Here is a 16,866-nt window from a genome sequence, read left to right as displayed (position 1 = left end):
ATCTCAGTGAGTCTGACTTTTGTGTAGAGGAAAGCTATTGATTTTTGTGTGTTGACCTTGTAACCAGCTACTTGACTGAATTTGTTTATTAAGTCTAGAAGACTTTTGGTGGAGTTCTTGGGGTCTTCTATATAGAGTATCATGTCATCTGCAAATAATGACAATTTGACTTCTTCATTACCTATCTTTATTCCTTTTATTTCTTTCTCTTGTCTAATTGCTGTGGCTAATGTTTCCAGAAATATATTGAACAAGAGTGGTGACAGTGGACATCCTTGTCTTCTTCCTGATTTTACTGTGACAGATTTCAGTTTTTGACCATTTAGTATGATATTGGCTGTTGGTTTTTCAGAGATGGCTTTTATCAGTTTGAGGTAGAGACCATCTATTCCAATTTTTGTAGGGTTTTTTCATAAATACTTGTTGGATTTTGTCAAATGCTTTTTCTGCATCTGTGGAGATAATCATATGGTTTTTGTCCTTGGCTCTATTGATATAGCATATTACATTGATTGATTTGTGTATATTGAACCATCCCTGCATCCCTGGGATGAATCCCACTGGATCAGGGTGTATGATCTTCTTGATGATCTTCTGCATTCTGTTTGCCAGTATCTTATTAAGGATTTTTGCATCTATGTTCATTAGTGAGACTAGCCTATAGTTCTCTTTTTCAGTTGGGTCTTTCTCTGCTTTGGGGATCAAGGTGATGCTTGCTTCCAGGAATGAATTTGGGAGTATTGCTTCCCTTTCAATTTCATTGAAGAGTTTAAACAGTAGTGGCAGCAGTTCCTCTCTAAATGTTTTGTAGATTTCAGCAGTGAAGCCATCAGGACCCGGGCTTTTCTTAGTTGATAAGTTTTTAATTACATTTTCAATTTCATTGGTTGATAATGGGTTGTTCAGAATTTTTAGGTCTTCTTCGTTCAACTTTGGTAATTCATATGTATCTAGGAATCTGTCCATTTCTTTTGTGTTGTCCATCTTATTGGTGTATAGGTTCTGAAAGTAGGTATTGATGATTCTCTGGATTTCTGCTGGGTCTGTTGTAATTTCATCCTTTTCATTCCTAATTTCATGGATTTGGGCCTTTTCTTTCCTTTTTCTGATAAGGTTGGCTAAGGGTTTGTCAATTTTGTTGATTCTTTCAAAGAACCAACTCTTGGCTTCATTGATTTTTTGTATCGTTCTCTTAGTCTCCATTGCATTGATTTCTCCTCTGATCTTTATAGTTTCCTACCTTGTATGAGCTCTGGGGTTGTCCTGTTCTTCTTTTTCCAGAAGCTTTAGGTGCAGCATCAGGTTGTTTAATTGGGTTCGTTCTGTTTTCCTAATATGCATATTCACTGCTATGAATTTCCCTTGTAAGACTGCTTTCATTGTGTCCCATAGATTCCGATATGTTGTCTTGTCATTGTCATTTAATTGAAGGAACTGTCTGATTTCTTCTTTAATTTCCTCTGTGACCCATTGGTTATTCAGAAGTGTGTTGTTCAAATTCTATGTGTTTATGAAAGTTTTTGTTTCTTTTGCTATGGATCTCCAATTTCATCGTGCTATGGTCTGATAATATACAGGGGATAACTTCAATTCCTTTGCACTTACTTAAACATGTTCTATGTGTGAGTATGTGGTCTGTTTTGGAGAATGACCCCTGTGCAGCTGAGAAGAATGTGTATTCTGATTTTGTGGGGTGGAAGACTCTGTAAACATCTGTTAAGTTCCTTTGTTCAAGAGTTCGATTGAGTTCTAGTATTTCATTACTTATTTTTAGTCTAGTTGATCTATTTGTGACAGTGGGGTGTTGAGGTCCCCCACCATAATTGCATTAGTGTATATATGACTTTTCATGTTCATTAGTATTTGTTTTATATAGTTGGGTGCACTAGTATTTGGTGCATTGATATTTATGATTGTCATCTGTTCCTCTTGGATTCTTCCCTTTACAAGGATGTAGTGTCCTTCTTCATCTCTCTTAATCAGTGTTGGTTTGAAATCTACTTGATCTGCAAAGAGGGTAGCTACTTCTGCTTTTTTTTGGGTTCCTGTCACATGGAGTATTGTTTTCCACCCTTTAACTTTCAGTCTATGAGTTTCCTTTTGAATTAAGTGTGTTTCTTGCATGCGGCATATTGTTGGATTTTGCTTCTTGACCCATTTCTTTTGATTGGTGAATTGAGACCATTAACGTTGATGGTTATAACTGAAACATATTGACTTGTCATTGCCATGACTTTTTCTTTTTTGTTGGATTCTCCCCCTTTACATTTAATTTCTTGTCACGCCAGATGGGTTCATTCTGCTTTGCTTCCTGGGGTTTTGATCCTCAATGTCTGTTCCTAAGATATTGTGGAAAATTCTTTGGAGTGCTGGTTTGGTATTCACAAAGTTCCTAAGGTGCTCTTTGTCATGAAAGTATCTTATTTCTCCATCCATTTTGAAAGATAGTTTTGCAAGGTACATCAATCTTGGTTGGAGGCTGTTTTCTTTCAGGGGTTGGAATATGTCACTCCAAGCTCTTCTTGCCTTGATGGTTTGTGTTGAGAAGTCTGCTGTGATTCTGATGGGCTTTCCTTTGTATGTGATTTGTTTCTTTTCTCTCACTGCTTGTAGAACTTTTTCCTTCTGTTGAGTTTCTGGAATCTTAACAATTATATGCCTATGTGTAGATTTCTTTTGATCAAGGCTATTTGGAGTCCTATATGCCTCACTTCTCTGCATGTCAAGCTCTTTTCCCCTTCTTGAGAAGTTTTCTGCCATTATTTCTGTGAAGAGATTTTTTATGTCATCTGCACTCTCTCCTGTGTCTTCATTGACTCCCATCAGTCTTATGTTATTCTTCTTTGCATCATCTAGCAGCTGCTGGATTGATTTCTCATGTTTCCTTATAATTTTGAAGCAATTTTTCTTTTCCTGGTCATTAATTGCAGGCTTATCTTCTATATCTGAAATTCTGTCCTCACATTGGCTCATTCTGCTGTGTAGACTTTCAATGGAGTTTTTCAAGTACTTGAAATCTATTTGCATCTGTTTTATGGATTCCATTTGTTTCTTATGTTGGGATTCCATCATGTTCCTCAGCTCCTCTCTAGATTTATTAATCATGTCTTGCACTAGGGGCACAATTTCTCCTGTTATCTGAGAAATTATTTCTGATTTCATTTTTTCCAGATCCCCTTTTGTTGCCAGTTCAGTGGGTCCAGGTGGTTGAGTATCAGAGTGTTCCATCTCATTTCCCTTTGGGGTTGCTGTAGGTGATCTGGAAGTCTGGTTTTGAGACTTGTTTATGTGTTTTCTCATTTCAACTGGGGGGGGGGGCTGTTGGTGCCTGCAGGGTTTACCTGCTCTGAGCTAGGAGAGGTGGGACAGGGGCCGGGAGCCACGGTAGGGATGATGGTCCAAAAGCCCTTTCCTGTGGGCTGGGAGCAGTGGGAGGAATGGTGGCTCAGAAGCCTCTACCTCTGGGCCGGGAGCAGTGGGACTCAGTACCGTGGTCTGTTGGTCCGGTGTCCTCTGCGTCTTTTTAGTGTGGAACCAGGTGGCTGTACAGAGGAGCCGGGGTCGGGGTCCAGTGGATTGTTGCCAGGGCGAGGGCTGATTCGGCACTTTCCGCGTGACTTGGGACCTCAGTAGGGTGTCCTGGAAGGAAAAATATAAAAGCAACAACTTAAAAGTATTTATGAAAGAATAGGTAGATGAAAAATGTATTTTAGCATCAGAGAACCATAAATAAAAGAATATTATAATAACCATAATATTTTAAATTAGCTCAGAGGTCTATAGGAAAAAACAACCTTGCTTTCTAAACATTTTCTGTTAAAAGATGACCTAGAAGACAACTAAGGTTTTAGCTTGTTTAGTGGCCTTATATAAGTTGGAGAATTCACTTCCCACCTCCAGTCATTAGATTAATTTTTCCTAAGCTCCTCCCTGGTGTCATGATGAGATTGGGAAGAGCAATGAGATGTTTGAGATGAAGGGGAGATAACATAAAATACAGTATAGTACAGTCATATTAACTAAGCACACTGCAGAACCACACGTCCATGGACATTGTCATAGAAGCGTTTCTATTGGAGGCACCAGCAGAAGTCTGATGGATGTGTTGAAGTATTCAAGCCACTATAACTGCTGTGTAAGGGTGGTCAGTCTTCCCCATTTGCTGAGACTAAGGGATTTTGTAGAATGTGGAAACTTCAGGGCTAAAACTGGCACACTGCTAAGCAAATGGGGATGATTGCTCTCTCTCTACTACATGTGCAAAGACTGGAGGTAACAGAGGCGAAATATTTCTGAATTTAAACATGAAAACATTCTCTTACCAACTGACCTCCTTTGGAGTATTTGCAAATTAAACCTGGCCTGAGTATATACAGCTGCATCTGGCAGTGTGCTGTCTTCTATGAAAGTTCATCTTGGGGTCTGGCTCCACAGCAGTATTTTAACAATGAAAACGATGAAGCCATCTCAGAAGACAGTAAAGACAGCTCTAGAAATTTCTCTCTCTCTCTCTCTCTCTCTCTCTCTCTCTCTCTCTCCTGTGTGTACTTCATTAAAATATGTATGACATTTCTTCTCATATTATTATATTACACCATCCTTAATTGCATAATTCAACATTTTCAAGGATATTTGGAGGAAATTTGGATGGTTTATTGACTGATATTTGAAGGAAGCTGAGAATTAACTTTTAAAACATGAGGGAAAATTAGTATTAAAGAGATTGACTGAAGGACTGACATGGGTCTGTTCCGAGCTCCTGGGCTGTGCCCCTCATCTCCACTGCCTTCCCAAAGTTGGTGGGTCTTCAGCCTGGTTCCTAGGCAGCCATTGCAGCCTGTCTGCCTCAGAAAACAGCCTGCTGTGGGGTTATCTCACCTCCCCATGCTGCCCCTGCCCTGTTGTTTTTGTTGTCCTCTTTGTGATTTTTGACATGCATTTTGCAGATTGCATGTTTTCACTCCCTGTTCTGTTGAATGCAAGCAGCTCCCGCTCCAAGCTGATTGCAATCAGGCTGATTGGGAGGCATGGCCTATGGTCCAGGGCAGCTCTGCTGTCTGATAGGGTAGGCTTGCTCTTGGCTCTCCACTCTGCAAACTTTCCTCTCCCCCAAGGTTTCCTTGGACCTCCTCCCACCTGCCCATGTGGGCCAATGTGGCGGATACTGGGGAATAGATTCCCCTCCTTCTGTTGGCTGGGGTGCTGAGATCACGCGCTGCAGCCTGGGAACACAGCCAGAAAAAGCTGGCGAGGAAACATGGCTAGGGAGGGCTGGGGTGCTCCAGCCCTAGGGCCCAAGGCAAACCTTCAAGCTCCAAAGTGTTGTTCCAGCCCCAGGAGTGGGCCCTGCTCCAGGCCGGCAGCAGCCCGAGTTTCAAGTCAGTTCCTAGTCTTACTCTGAGCTGGCCCTGCACATCAGCAGTCAATGCGTACAATCATGTGTTTGACTTCACTCCTGGGGTGGTTCTGCTAATAAAAAAGAATGCTGGAGGGTGAGATAGGTGTCAGTTTATCAACCGGATGCTAAGAATTTGAAAAGTGATTGCAGAAAATCTGAATTGTCTTCCAGTTCTGGAGAGGTAAGCCAGAGATAACTGGCTGAATTCAAAACTGAACTCACTGGGATGGAAGGAAGCATACTTTTGTGGAAGGGCATGAATGACTGACCTTTGACCAAAAGCTCAGAGTGAATCAGCTTCCTCCCTTCCCACATGGCACCTGCCACCATTTATGATTGGGTGAAGCATCCGAAGCAGGGCCATGAAGGAGGCAGCATTTTGGGGTCCTTTTCAGTTCTGTGGTCTAAGATAGATGACTGAGAACAAGCAAGGCACTGGCTTTCATGCCCACCGCAAGAAGGATGCCTTTAAAGTCTTGTTGATGGCAAGCTGAGTTAGCATGGTGTCTGAGAAAGAGGGGGCTCCTTGGTGACTGTAGCTATGCCTTGTCCTTTCTGCAGCGTCTCTCCCTTGCTGTCTGGACAGCTGTGCTCATCTGGAAAAGGGGGCAAGCTGAGGACAGCACTCTGAATTCTGACCACAGGCAAAGCAGGGAAGCAAATCCACTGGCAAGGCAGGGCCCTACAGGGAAGGCCAAAGGGAACAGCTCCAGACACATGCCCTCCCCTTCTCACTGTACTGAAGGAGCCACAGGAAGGCCCCAGAAGCTGCAACACTGAGTAAAGGGATGCAAAGCTCTCTGTACCAGGGGAGTCACTTTGACTGGGCAGCTTCATCAGCTTATTTGGGAGCATTTAGCTTATTCCAATTCAATAATGCATTCAATAAAATGCTTAGTGCCTGACATGAATGCTAAATTGGTGTGTGGCTGCCAGGCAGGCATGCTGGCTGCATCTCCTAAGGGGACCCAGCTGCTCCACTGCCCCCACCACCTTCCTGCAAGTGAAAGCAGAGTGATGTGGACACCATTAGCATGGATCATGGAATAATGACTCCAACTTGGAAAGGAGCACAGGGGGCATCTGTGAGGTCTCGCGCAGCAGATGCAGGACAGAATAACTGTTACTGAACACTGGTCAGTGCTTATACCTCAGCCCCCTTCGTCCCAGCTCCTCTGGAAACTAGATGGGCTTTTCTGTAGCTGATTTCCTTCCAGCAGGTGAGCTATAATGAAGCTGTTCAGATTTGGGACAGAAGCTCCTCTTCCTGCAATGCTCTGACCAGGGAGGAGACATCTGCAAATAGAGCTGCCCACCTAGCCCTTTGCACCATAGATTGCTGCTTCTCAGGGTCTCCCTTGAGAGCCTGCATGGGCCCCACATGGATGCTACAGCCACGTTAAAAATTGCCTGTGTACAGCAGCAGCTTCGATCAGAGGTTAGCGGTGTGGACTGTGTGGATTTAGACCAGTGTTTAAGCCCTGGCTCTGCTACATAGGGGTGATGTGACTTCAGGCAGAACTGAACTTCTCCTTCCTTTCTCTGAAAAAATAGGGTTAATAATTCTCCCCATCTTCCAAATTGGATGGGAAGATTGACATACATGTGCTCAGTATGTAGCTCACATTTATTGATGCTTACTGACAGTTAATTCACTAATATTAAAAATTTTGCCTCACTACTTATTATTTCTGGATTATAAGTTTCCTCTGAAATCTGCAGATGGCTCTGACCTCTACCTGGGCCTGTGACCTTTCCCTCCTTTTGTTTTTGTTTTTTTAAAAAAAAAAACATAGCAAGTTATTGCCCATTACATCTGCTCTTTCCCTGTGGTCTTGTTTCATTAAAAATGCTAATTCCCACAGCCTGCCTTCCCATCCTGGCATTTGCATATACATGAGCACTCATTCCTATTCTGGAGTGGTGGCCTCTGGGCTGAGCTGGTCCTGAAAGGGAGCTGTGTTGGAAAGGACTGGGGGGAAGCCAGGCCCTGAGCTGCCAGGGGGTGACCACTTGCTGGGATCCTCATTTGATCTCCTTTGTGCATGCTTGCCCTCCTCTGGAGGCACCTGCTGGCAAGCAGGAGGGTGCAGGCTCCTGATGCAGAGACTTCTGCCTGGTATTCTCTTGTCAATGTCGGTTCCAGGAAAGAGATATGACCTGTGTGCTCTTCAGTGGCAGGAGGCTGGGCCAGCACTGCCATCTGGGGAGCCAGCATCATTTGTCTAGAAGGTCTCAGGACGTTCTATTCCAACCCTTGCAGGCAGACGTGGGGCCAGAGGAGCTAAACAAGGAAGCACAATGATTATTACAGCTCAGAGAGCACTGGGTTGGTGCATGGTGACCACAACAGGTGTCCATAACTCAATAAGGAACTATTTCCTGTCTCTATGCATTTTTTCTTGGACTGAGTGATGTGGTAGACAAAGAAGACATTCTTGAAGTCCAGAGACATGAGCTCAAATACTATTTGTCACCAGCAAGGCAGCCTGGGTTTCCTATCTGTACACTCAGAGCCTCAGTTTCCTCATCTTAATGTGAGTCTCATAATGACTTCTTTAGAGGGTTATGGAAGTGTTGGGGAAGGTGAGAGCCCGCTTACACCCACACAGCCCCTTTTCCTCCACAGCCCTGACCCAAGCCCTCTGTTCAGTCCCCTGGACCACTGCAGCTGCCTCCTCCTAAAAGCCTTCCACCACTTCACTTCAGCTTCCTTCCCATCCCTTGTCTACTCCACATCAGAACCATCCATTGAAAATACAAACTGAATCATATCTGCCTCTGCTTCAAATGCTAACCTGGCTTCCCCTTCTCGAGAAGAAAAGTTCAGATTTCCCTAACTTGTCCTGGGTCCTCTCTGATCACATTACACCTCTCCCCTGCTGGTGATTCTCTCTCTCATCACACAGGCTTTCTCTATTTTTTAAATATGATACCCCAATGTGGCTTCTGAGTACCACCACGGCATTTGTGGCTGTGGGTTCCAAATTTCCTAGCGTGTTCAGCAGCTCAGCTCCCCCCATCATGCAGCAGCAGAAATTGAAGAGGAACAGGCCTCTCACACTTTGAACTACCCAGATTGGTGCTGAGTGAGGACACTACATCTTCTTTCTTTTCCACTGGCTACGTTGCACATTTTACTGGCACAGATTAGGCCTTTGTAGCCAGAATCATTGCAATTTAAAATGTATATACTCCATGAATATTTTTTGAGTAGACCTTCTCTATAAAGCTCTGTCCCATGTGTTTTATGTTTTAATCTATTTATCACTCCTCTTAAGTCTCACAACAGTCCTACAAGGTAGGAAATATTTTTGTTGTTGTTGTTGTCATTATTATTATTGTTACTATCATCTTCACTTTACAGATAGGTAGTTGAGGCACAGAAATGTGAAGAACTAATTTGCCTAAGATTCTAAAGTTAGGAAGTAGTAGACCTATGCATCAATTCAGAGTTTGACTCCCAGGTCTGCCTAGTTATATAACTAGTCCAACTAAAAGGCAGGCCAAATCCAGCACTAATGGAGCTTACATGCTTGTGAAGGTAATGAGCAGCAAACCAGTAGATAAAAACAAGGACTGACCCTGTTAATCAGAGAGAAGAGAGTGGTGTGAAGACTCTAAAGGCAGGAAAGGGCTCTGGTGGATCTGGAGGGCCAGGTGCTAACTGCAGGTGGAGCCATCCGTAAAGATATCTCTGAAGAGGTGACTTCCACGCAGTTAAATAGCTGTGTAAATAGCAACAGGAAGGTTGTTCCATGGAGAAGAAGTGATGGAGCACATTTGAGGACTGCAGGAGCATAGGAGCTGGGAACACCAGGACATGATGTCAGAGAGCTTGGGGTCTAGTCTACACACACTGTGAAGCACTGGAAGGTTCCCCAGAGGAAGGCATTGTGGTCTGATCTACACATTCAAAAGGTCTTTCTAGCTGCTTTTTGGGGACTGAAATTAAGGGCCTCAATGACCAGGTTTTTGCCAGTCCAGGTAAGACAGAATGGTAGCCAGGGCTGCTGCGTTGAAAGTGACACAAAATGGGTCTTTGGCTATGTTCTGAGGTCTGATTATGATGGCCTGTGCTGTGGAATGGGATGTGGAGCAGGGTGAAGAGAAAGCAGGATCCACGGTGATTACTAGGGTTTGGGCCTGAGTAAGTAGTTGGATGGTGATCCATTTAATAAAATGGGGAAGACCAAAGGAAAGCAGGTGCATGCATGTGTGTGTGTGTGTGTGTGTGTGTGTGTGTGTGTGTGTGATAGATAAGCCTGTAAAATGAGGAGTCCTGGAGTGAATATATTTACATTGAGACCCATTAGACTTCCAATGGGCATGTCATGGATACTACTGGATTTGAAGTTGAAGAGAGAAATGGAGGTGAGAAACACCAGCCTTTAGGCAGCATTAAAGTGCTGAATTATATGAAAGAATACAGAATGCCTAAACACGTGGAGAGAGAGAGAGAGAGAGAGAGAGAGAGAGAGAGAGAGAGAGAGGGATCCTGAGATCTGAGTGTCTGTGTCCCTTTAAAATTCATGTGTTGAGGGCCAGGGATTTAGCTCAGTGGTTCTGGCCCCTGCCTCGCAAGCGCAAGGTCCCGAGTTCTATCCCCGGTACCAAAAAAAAAAAAAAAAAATTCATGTGTTGAAATCCTACCTCTGAAAGTGCTGGCACTAGGAGATGTGGCTTTTGGGAGATGAATGGATCTTGAAAATGGAGGCCTTGTGAATGAGATTGGTGCCCTTAGAAAGAGACCAGACAACCCTTTGGGCTTTCAACCACGTGAGAACATAATTAGACATCGCCATCTATGAACAAAGAAGAAGATCCATACCAGACATCGACACTGCTAGTGCCTTGATCTTGACCTTTCTGCCTCCAGGATTGAAAGAAGTAAATTTCTGTGGCTGAGGCCACCCAATCTGTGATGCTTTGTGTTAGCAGCCCAAATGGATTTAGGTGGGGGAGATGAAGACAGCAACCTTAAACTGTTAGGAGGAAAGGTATAACAGAGGATAGCAAATGAGACTGAGGGGAGGAAAGGAAAACAGGATCATGTGCTGCCACTGAGCCAGGGAAAGCAGACGGAGGCCACAGAGCCCACTGTCAGCTGGACCTGGTCCACACCCCAGCAGTGGTTCTCTCCCGATCACTTATACATCACTCTAGAGACAAGCTGAGCAAAATTACTAGAGTGATGTAGTAGGATCATGTGCCATCAGGGCCCACTAGGTGTTTGATAGTAGACACTTAGAGAAGGCTGAGCCTCCCTCTCTGGTCCACTGAGCTGCATTGTTAGAGGTAGAGTTAATTGGGATAGGGACAAGCTCAAATGCCAACTGTAACCCCTATGCCAACCACCAAGGGCAGTGGGCACTTCAGGGCCATCATGTCTGAGCTGGAATTGCAGAGCTATTGCCTTAAAAAGGATTGGATTTCAGCAAAGGTGCTGGCCTGGCTCACTTGACCCACACTCCCGAGCACTGTTCCTAAGCAGGACAGTGCGGTCACACAAACTCATATTCCACAACCTTTAAGCATGAGCCCTTGTCCTTGTGCATCACCCCCTATCTTGCCCCAACCCCAGTCTGTCTCTGCCCATCCTCTCTTTGCCCTGTACCCACACACACCTAGGTTTAGCCTGATCTGGCTTGCTGTGTCCTCATCTGACTTTAGAACACAGGTTCCCTGGGCTCAAGTGTCCAGGGGCAAATACCACATCATTCCTCTAGTAGCAAGAGGGTGTTCTCAGCTTGCCATATCCCAGAAGGACCTGAGCCCACCCAGCTCAGCACCGTCAAAGCCCTTGGGCTTGGCAGTGATGGATTTCCTAGATGAGTTTCTTAGCAGAGAACTGGGAGGAATTTTCAGTGACTGAGCACCACACTACCACCTGTCTCCAGCTCCAACTACAATCTGGAGTCCATTGGGGTTCTTTCCCCCAGATGGTGTTGCCAAATCATGTGTGTTGGTCTCTGCCTCTAGGATTGTCTGCCTGGACTCAGATTGATGGCTTTCCCAAGCTCTCTCTGGTCTGCATGCTCCATGGCCGACTGAGTCTCGGTGCAACCCCACATGCCTATCAGCTGTCATACTTGGCTAGATCTCTATTTATTGATCTGTGAACCTCCAGCCATCATGCATCCATCAGCCATCCACCCCTTCCTGCTCTGCCTGCTACCTAGATGCCCACCGGCACCCCTTCTCCTGCCTGATAGCAGCTTTCACTCTTCTTTTGGCAATCAGCAGGCCTGTGTTGGGATCCACATGGACTTGTTAGAAATGGCACACCCTCTCCTGGGCAATGTCACCTCTGTCCTGGCCACAGGCAGAAGGTGCTGACCCCGACCCAGGATGCTGTCCAATACTATGGCCAGATGGGAACTAGTCTAGTCTCACTCATTTAGGAACCCTACCTTCTGAGTATCAGAAAGTCACTCACCTCTGAGTCTCATTCTCCATATCTAAGAAATATCACTTCTTCTACAGGAGTCACCTGAGATTTAGATGACAAAGTAGATGTTCTGACTGCCCAGCTCAGTTCACAGCACAGAGTGGGTCACTGGAAATGCCCTTGAGTCCGAAAGATATTTCGTAGCTTTTAGACATGTAATATTCACCACTACCATTGGTGGGACAACTGTCTCCCTGTGTTAAGGACTTAGTATTTTTCACCGTGTATAATTCTCACAAGACTAAGTGATCTTGATCAGCAAAGTGTGGTCCTCAAAGAATAGTGTCAGAATCACCCAGAGACTATTGCAAGTGCTGAATCTCAGTCTGCATCAGCATCCTTTTGAATTGGACTGGGCATTTTGACAAGATTCCCAAGGTGTAGCAAGTAGCACAGTGCCGTTATTCACCCCTGTTTACAGATGGAGAAACTGAGATTTAACCTAGATAAATAAATGTTCCTAGATTGCATGGCATATCTCAGGTGCTAAGATTGGCTTTTTGCCTGTGTGCTCTGAGGATATCCACACTCACACATGCACATACTCCATACTCACTCCCATGGAACAAGATGGATGGTCACCTCATGCTTTCAGAGCCCAGGATCTGGGAAGTACTCAGAATTCCACAGGTCAGAAAAGTTGAAAGTTCTCTATTCCTTCACCGGAAGGAAGTGCAATAGCAAGAACATCAGGCTGGAAATGGGAAGATTTCAGTTTAACCAGGTGTTACGTTGTGCAAGGTACTTCACCTCTCTGAGCCTCTGAGTCTTCATTTATCAAGTGAGATTATTTGACTAGAGATTGTAGCAATGTGCCTCTGTCATGCTCTGTTTGTTGCCAGAGGATTCTGTTTTGAGAATTATATGTATGAGAGGATTGTCAGTGTTTCTGTTTAATGCCAATTATCCTTTGGGCAATGGAGCTAAGAAGGGGGAAGAGAGGAGAAGATGTAAGAGAACTGTTGAATTAAGCCAGATCTTCCCTAAAATGACTCGTTCTCTGGCATAGAAATATCAGGGAGCCCTTTGCCCAACACTGCGGGTGATTATTCCAGATCCTGTTTGTGAAGCTGGTGGCTCTCTCATACATCATTCTCAAGACTTTTCTCAAGGGGTTTATGGACCAAGGACATCTGGTGCTGGAGGCTTAATGTCTGTCGGTGTGATCCTCCAAACTGGGAAAAGGCCGATAACACTCCAAATGCTGCTGCCCGCATATCTTTAATTCCTTCTGAAGGGTCGGGGTTATTTCTCCATCGGGAGTGCTAATGGGATTCTAATACCCTGGCAAATGGGATTTTTTACAACTGCCATTCTGCAGTTACTGAGATGGCGTGTCGCTGGGACAGCCCTATAAATCCTGCCAACTTGCTCTGAGGAGGAAGAGACCACAGGGATAGACAGCTCACTCAGGACTGGCCCTTGGAGGGGCTGCTCCAGACCTGGTTCTCAGCATGAGTTACAGATTCTGTTGGAGAGCCCAGTTACACCATAGAAATGGCACAGGGGCCCCAGCCACCAGCCCAAGGAAACGAGGCAGAAAGGGTCTATAGGAGCTATACTTTGCTCTTTGCCACTTTCCCTTTGCAGCTTGACTTTCCAAGGCCTCTGTTTCTGAAGGCATGTGACCACAAGACCTGAGGATATTTCCCCAAAGCAAGAAGAACCTCTGTTCTTTTAAACCCAGTGGAACAGTACCCCCAAGAAAGTCTCCAGGTGGCTATTAATGAGAAAGAAAAATACAATGGAGCCCATTTGATGTTGGAGTTAAAATAGGTGCCCTAGAGTGAAATGATTGTTTTAAAAGGAGATATTTTCAGATTGGTTGCTCTCCTAGGGTGAGTCCTTTGTGGTGTTAACTCCATCACACTCATATATTGTGTACAGACAAACTTTCATTTGATCACCAGGATGAATCTGAGTGATCAACAGAGCAGATTATATTTTTTCCATTTTAAAGTTGAAAAATAACACTAGGGCCAAATACCTTGCTCTAGGACATACCAGTTTTAAGTTTCTGAGCTAAAACTTAAACCCAAATTTAGCGGTTTTGACCGTACTCTGCCCCACCCTAACTGCACATGTAGCATCTTCTAGAGAATTCCTGGGCTCCTCTTCCAGGTCAGGCTGTCTCAGGAGAGCCTCACTAAGAAATGACTTGTAGTGGGGGTTTAGGTTGCTCATGGATTAGAGAAACTGAGTCCTCCATGTTGGCCTCCTGGGGCTCTACTGCTTTCTATACACTCTTTTCTTCCCTTTGGCATCTCTTTTCCTAACTTTTTAATTTAATTTAATTTTATTTTTTTGGTACTGGGGATCGAACTCAGGTCCTTGCACTTGTGCAGCAGGCGGCGAAACCACTGAGCTAAATCCCCGGCCCTCTTTTTCTAACTTTCCTTGCCTCTTGTCTCCTCTCCTGGATACAGAGATTGAATGATCACTGTGTGACCTCACATTGTACAATAAAATGCTTTCTTCCTTACCAAGATGAAAGCTTCTGTAGGGCCAGGCTTCCAGAAACATTTGGTGAGTAAATAATGCTTGTATAACTAGGCCCTGTGAGCAGTGGGAAAGAATGGAAGATCTTGTTCTAGTTTTTAAGTAATTTACAAATTTCCAGGGAGCTGGGATATAGCCATAACTTGAAATCTAAATAATATATTTATAGTTCTTTATAGCAGCCAACCATTCCTTAGCAAATACTTATCTCACCCTCCTATTAGTGAGGAAACTCTGTGGTGTGTGTGTGTGTGTGTGTGTGTGTGTACCCCTGTGGTGCCAAGGATCGAACCCAGAGCCTCCTGCATTCTAGGCAAATGCTCTGTCACTGAGCCACACAGTGGCTTCTTAATTCCTTCTTTAAAAGAAAGAAATGAACTGAGCATGGTAGTGCAGACCCATAAACTCAGCACTCAGGAGAGTGAGGCAGGAATATCTCCAGTTGGCAGCCAGCTTGCAATACATAGCGAGTTCCAGTTCTAGGCCAGCTTGAAATAGAGTGAGATCTTGTCTCTAAATAAAAAAAATATTTTAAAAAGAAAGAAATGGCAATAGCGGCTTAAAGAGGTCAATGAAGGGTAGCCCAAATTTATAAAGTTAGAAGGATCTTTGAAACACAGTCTCCTTCAGTCTTTTACTTCGAATAGCACAGGACTAGCAGAATAAAACAATGCTGATTTACACACTATATAAGGAGTGAATAAAAATATGGTAAATGTTTAAATTTTTTAAGAAACTTATTATAGTAAAAGACACTTTACCAAGAGCCATACAATAAGTGCATTTGAAGTGAGAGAGTTATTTTGAGGAGGATTAATTATTATAATACTTTTTTGAAATTTAAACATTTATCAAAGGAGGAAATCACCGAGCCACAAGGATTGGAAAAGTCATCACAAAAGAGGTGATTTGTGGAAGCAGATCAGGTCATCGTGGTGTCAGAATTCACAAGCTGCATGAAATAACCCGGCTTTTTCCCTCAGGGAGAACACTGCTACCTCAGTTCAAGGACCAAGCCTGTCCTCTGTGGCTCTGCTCATCCCTAATCTCAAGCCTCATGCTCGCTCCTGTCTCTGCGTCAGGGTACCTCCAGCAGGCTTTGTGCTCTCCACCCTGACTCAGTGGCTCTGAGTCACAACAGCTCCAGTACAGAGCCAAAGATCATGTAAGGTGGCATTTTCCAGATTGAGGCCAAGCCTGCTCACAGCCCGACAGAATGCCTTTGACTGTGTCGTTCTCTGGATTTGAATGAGGAATGGATAGGTCCACTTACCACCTCTCCACTTTTGAAAACATCCAAAGAATGGATCTTGGACCAGACAGGCTTCAGTTCAAATCCAGTTCCAACTTGCACTGGTGGTAAAAATGCACTCAAGTTCCTAACTTCTCGGTATCTCAGAACTTCAACCTTAATTCTCTTCAATCGAAGTAACAAATCCTACCTGCCACACTTCTATTATTACTATTTAATCACTACTGCTTTTATTTTGTTGTCAGTAGACCTCTGTAACTTCAGGGACTGGTGTTCAGGTTGCCCTGTGCCTCTGTCCTCCTATTTGCACACAGGCCTGGCCCCCCATCATTTGTACCCCTGCTAGGACCCTGAAGTTGGCGGCTGGTACAAGGCTCTGCCTTTCACAAAAGGCACTGTCTTCAGCAGCCTGAGTCTTAGAAAGAGCCAGGAGCCATCTGTGCAGAAGGAAGCTGGAGTACTATGCCCTAGCCTAGTTCTGCCCCCAATTTACCATGTGTGTGAAGTCACCTAATTTCTCAGGAACTTCACCTCTTCAGTTGAAAATGGATTTTGAGGGGACAAGGACCTCTCCAAAGATGTTGGAAAGATCAAGGGAAAGGATGCTCCTAAAAATACTGTACCTCCCTTCCTCCAGGCCACAGAGCCTTCTGAGTGAAGTTTTTAGGAGCTCATTGTGCATTTCTCTGAGATTACAACACATGTCCATGCACCTAAGCATGGGAGCAGGTGGTTGGTAGACACCAGTTGCCAGGACCAGAAGTTCAGGAGGAGCCAAGTCATCCCCTGAGGGCCAAAGCAGGCCTTGAGCCCAGCAGGTAAGGCTGAGACAGCAACCAGTGGGGACAGCAGAGGAGTACCATGCCCTAATTGAATCAAAGAAAGATGTGGGCAGACCTTCTGCCAACAACCCATGGTCCTAGCCTGTCACTAAGCCTGACACCCATAGTAGTCACCTGTTACCCCTCAAACTTTATACCACCCGATTTTTCTTCTCACTTCAAGATGGTTTGAATATAGCCATGCGGCTGCCCCCAAACTTCAATCTGAAACCCAAGGCCTCATGTAAGGTGACTTCAGGATTGCTGTTAACTAAACAAGGCAAAAGCCTCAAGGTTATACATATTGCATGACTGGGTCCAATCTCTGCTTAGAATTGATTTTTCTCCATTCCCAACTGCAGGAAGCCAGAGAGATGGGATTATTGTTTTGGGCAATCATACTGTGGCACCTGGCAGCTGCATCCTCCACCTCCTCCCTCTGCAT

The 16,866-nt window shown here is 44.5% G+C and overlaps 1 protein-coding gene across 4 annotated transcripts in view; it reads left to right on the top strand.

Annotated features, from left to right (window-relative positions):
• The window catches only part of Ntm (neurotrimin), a 981,237-nt gene that overhangs the window by 132,824 nt on the left and 831,547 nt on the right, over positions 1-16,866 (top strand). The window lies entirely within an intron of this gene.

The sequence above is a fragment of the Heterocephalus glaber genome, unplaced genomic scaffold (assembly GCF_053883595.1).
Source record: "Heterocephalus glaber isolate CG9 unplaced genomic scaffold, H.glaber_assembly_v1.0 deba00001446, whole genome shotgun sequence".
Classification (NCBI taxonomy): Eukaryota; Metazoa; Chordata; class Mammalia; order Rodentia; family Bathyergidae; genus Heterocephalus; species Heterocephalus glaber.
This window is presented reverse-complemented; position numbering and strand designations above follow the sequence as displayed.